A 3,941-nucleotide genomic window follows, 5' to 3' on the forward strand; every position below is an offset into this window, starting at 1 on the left:
AACATTTGCCTCTCCACTTCCGAACCTTCAAAAAATGGTCGCCAAAATAAAGTTTTAAAGTCCGTTCCACCCCCATTTTTTTTTTTACCCTCTCCCTGAAATAGGAGAAGTAGTAGGAAATTTCCTCTCCCACTCAACGGCTCTCACATGAGCCTTCAAGAAGCTACACTTGCAAGACAACCATGAGCCCCACGTTGGAGAGCTCCAGAAGGTCGCAGTCCAGACAGTCAACTCCGCACCTTCACGCTTCAGGCATCTTGTTCAAGCCAAAGGCAGAAGCCTGATTGGTCCTTCAGAAAACATGGCACTGACTTCAATTTAGACATTTCTATTTCAGTGTAGCTACGCTACACAGGAGTGTGTTCCTCTACCATTTAGTAATTTAGATACTTTCAATATTATTGCTAACTGACTCTTGAGGTATAAGAGCCTTAATTATGTTGGTTTAATATTTTGTGCTTAAATATTATTTGTAAACTAACAGTGGGAAATACAACTTACCCACGTTTCTTTCTTATTTCAATGCTACAATATAATACAGTATCGTTGATTGACTGTTAAGTTTTATTAATGATATTTGTAGCATTAAAATTGTGATTTTAAATACTTGGTCTTTATCTACATATTAAAGGAATGAAAAGTCTTTAAAGATCTCCCTTCTGAGCCATCATTTTTTTTCTAATTTGAACCTTAACTTTAACAACACTGGGGACCAGGACTAGAGTTTAATGTTGGATCTGGCTATGACTTGCACACAACCATACAGATTCCCTTGTCTCACCAGGGACTAAACCTACAAAACACTCAACGACATCATGGCATTTAAAATTACACATGCCCCAAAATGAACTTATATTTATTTGCTAATTGTCTAATTTAACACTTTTTTCATATTTTTTGTCTCATTGAGAAAAAAATTAACATATTCAGGGAACTATTGATTTTGTCCCCTAATTAATGGAAACATTTGCTGTAAGAAAATCTTGCATGGCTCACAGGTTGCCAAAATCACAGGGAGTACATCTCCAAGTTTTGCACAGATGATGAGAACGCAAATGTTTTACCAGTGACACACTGATGTGATGCCTTCATGAATAATCATCCCTATCGAATTTATGGGTAGAAATGATTTTCCAATTATTTCTAACTAGAAAACTAACTCTTAATTGTCTTATCCACACATCGACCCATAAATCTTGAAATCTCATTACTCCAATATAGAGAAAAATGCCAGGAATCCCTTGAAACCAGTGTTTGCAGGTTGGAGATGGCTTTGCTTTTGATTAGCTCATGATTCTCTCAATGACCTGAGAGTCGTCGGCTGGAGGGAAAACCATGGAAAGAATGTAACAGATGGGAATTCAAAGGAACCCGCAGTTCAGTTTTAAATTCCGATGTCACTCGACTTTTAAACAAGTAGAGGACTAGGAGTTTATCTAAACAAGCACTGTTAGGAGGACAGCTGAGGGATGTAGTCAAGCATCCATATTCACATCATCACCTAAATTATTTGGCTATTTCATGTCAGGTCAAAATGAAGAGTATAGAAGAACCTAGATGATGTGTTCTCTGGGAGGCCAAGGCTGCCCCGTGTGCAAGACAAAAGGTAGGATTGGGCGGGTCTTAGGATAGCATGAGGGTGTCATGTCCAGGAAACCAGTCATGGCGGGCGAGCTACTTCCCACTTTTCCAACACACAAGGAAACCACACCACTTTCACATCAGAAGAAGACTTAGATATACAAGTGTTTTTTCCACGCAAATCTTCCTTACATTAAACTACCCTAGTAGCTTGCTTTCAGTAGCTGATAGTGAAAGGCAGTTAAAAACAAGTTGCACTTAAATCCAAGCCTGGTGTTACCAGACTTGATCTGAATATACAACAGAGCCAAAGGAAGAGCCCTAGTCTTGGTTTCCTAGAAAATTCCTTCCTCGGGAGTGCTAAACCAATGGAAAATAATTTAGATCCAAGTTCAAGTCTACTGTATCCAAAGAATCAGCATGAGGCAGATACACCCTAATTAATCACCAAAGTTAGAGAAAGCCGGGTGCAGGGGGCTCGTTTCACTTCTGTGAGTTTTCTTTCATCCCTTCCACAAAAACTGTTGAGAGCCTCCAATGAGCAAAGCCTTTTCTAGAGTCTTTACAAACTAAATAAATGGAAAAAAATAACAATTCTAATTCCATTCATTCAACGTATTCTAAGAAAATGGAATGTGTGCAAATACCATAAGATTGATTGGTATAAATTCTCACATGCATTTTTACCTAGTTACAAAGTAATTTTTGTTCAGGCATCCTTCGACATACACTTATCTTGCTGAACATTCAGTATACTTTCGTTCTGAGTACTAATATCTTACTTCCATTCTAAAAATTATCAGCCATTTCCTCTCCATTCCTCTACCATTCCCTCCATTCTTCACATCTGAGTTTCCCACTGGACATGTGTTGGAGACCCTTAATATATACTCCAGGCGTCTTAATTTTTCTTTCATATTTTCATCATTTTATCTGTATAATGTTGAGAATTAGTTTCCCCACTTCACTTTCCAATTTACTAATTTGTTCTTTAGATTTAGCGTAAAGCATCCCATACATTGAGTTTATTTATTTTATTTTTGAATATTGTCAGAATATCTATATTCACTTCTTTTGCTTCATCACTGCCATTTTTATTCCATTACCAAAGGACCTAAAATGCTAGTTTAATGTTCTTTTCAGACTTCCCCAACTCCTTTTCCATGAAAATGAATGGTCCTATTAATTGAAGTTCTTGGCTTGTGCCTTCTTTCTTGGTGCTACTTTTCTGAATGCTCTCAAAGTTTGGCTGTGGGCTCTTCTTGGGAGTAAATTTCTTTTTCCTTGCATCCTTCCCCTGTGGCATTTTGCTCTGCATGTCTGAGACCTGGCAGTTGCCCCCTCCCAGCCTCCCTGTGTATAGGTTAAACTCCTTGACTAGCCCTACCCTTTCCTGTTACCACAAGCAATTCATTTTCATCGGTAGTCTAAGGGAGTACTCTCCGGTTTCATTCATAGCTGGGGAGACATGGCAGAGACACCTTTCCTTTGAGCTACCCAATCTTTCTTCTGGGCAAAGGACATCTGGGGATGCTGCCACCTCTTCAACTTCTCCACTAGCTTCTTCTCGTGCGCTGGCTTCTCTCGTACAACTGTGTGAGCTTCCTTGTACTTTTCCTTCATCATGTGCTTTGGAGTCACATTGTTCTTCATGTGTGTTGAGAGAACTGTTTCTTGCAAGCATCTTCATTTTCTTCCATTAGGTAACACACATAATCTGCTACGTTCTGACCCATGTTGTGTTTTCTGATGTACTTTCACATTACACTGCTTGCTTTCAGAATCATAACTAGGGAATCATTTGGGACTGTGAGGGATGGACAAGCCTTCATGCACAGCTCCCTTAATGGCTCCAGTAGTACTATCCAGTAGTAATCCTGGCAAGGCCTGCTTCCCAGTAGCAAGGTGAAGGCACCAGGTTGACCATTAGTGCTTTCTACACTGTATGACCTCTAGTTACTTCCACTTGGTCTTCATAAATCTTGCCCATTTTATTTGAAAGGCAGCAAGAGAGGCAGAGAGAGAGAGAGAGAGAGTCATTTAGAAAAAGATCTTCCATCTGCTGACTCACTCTCCAAATGGCCACAAGAATTGGGGCTGGGTCAGGTCAAAGTCAGTTGATCCAGTCTAAGGTTGCTCAGTGTCTTTCATCAAATGTGTAAAGTTTTAGCTATTATTTATTCAAATATTTTTCAGCACTGCATTTGTTTCTTCCTCTTTATCATACTCTGATGACAGGGCTGGTGTTGTGGCAGAGCAGATAAAGCCACCATCTGTGATGCCAGTATCCCATATGGGTGCTAGTTTGAGTCCTGGCTGCTCCACTTCCAATTCAGCCCCCTGTTAATGGCCTAGGAAAG

At 39.7% G+C, this 3,941-nt stretch overlaps 1 pseudogene; it reads right to left on the reverse strand.

The window, feature by feature from the left end:
• Window positions 1-2,305: 2,305 nt before the first annotated feature.
• Window positions 2,306-3,571, reverse strand: LOC100341886 (large ribosomal subunit protein uL18 pseudogene; annotated as a pseudogene).
• Between the last annotated feature and the right edge of the window lie 370 nt (window positions 3,572-3,941).

The sequence above is a fragment of the Oryctolagus cuniculus genome, chromosome 12 (assembly GCF_964237555.1).
Source record: "Oryctolagus cuniculus chromosome 12, mOryCun1.1, whole genome shotgun sequence".
Classification (NCBI taxonomy): domain Eukaryota; kingdom Metazoa; phylum Chordata; class Mammalia; order Lagomorpha; family Leporidae; genus Oryctolagus; species Oryctolagus cuniculus.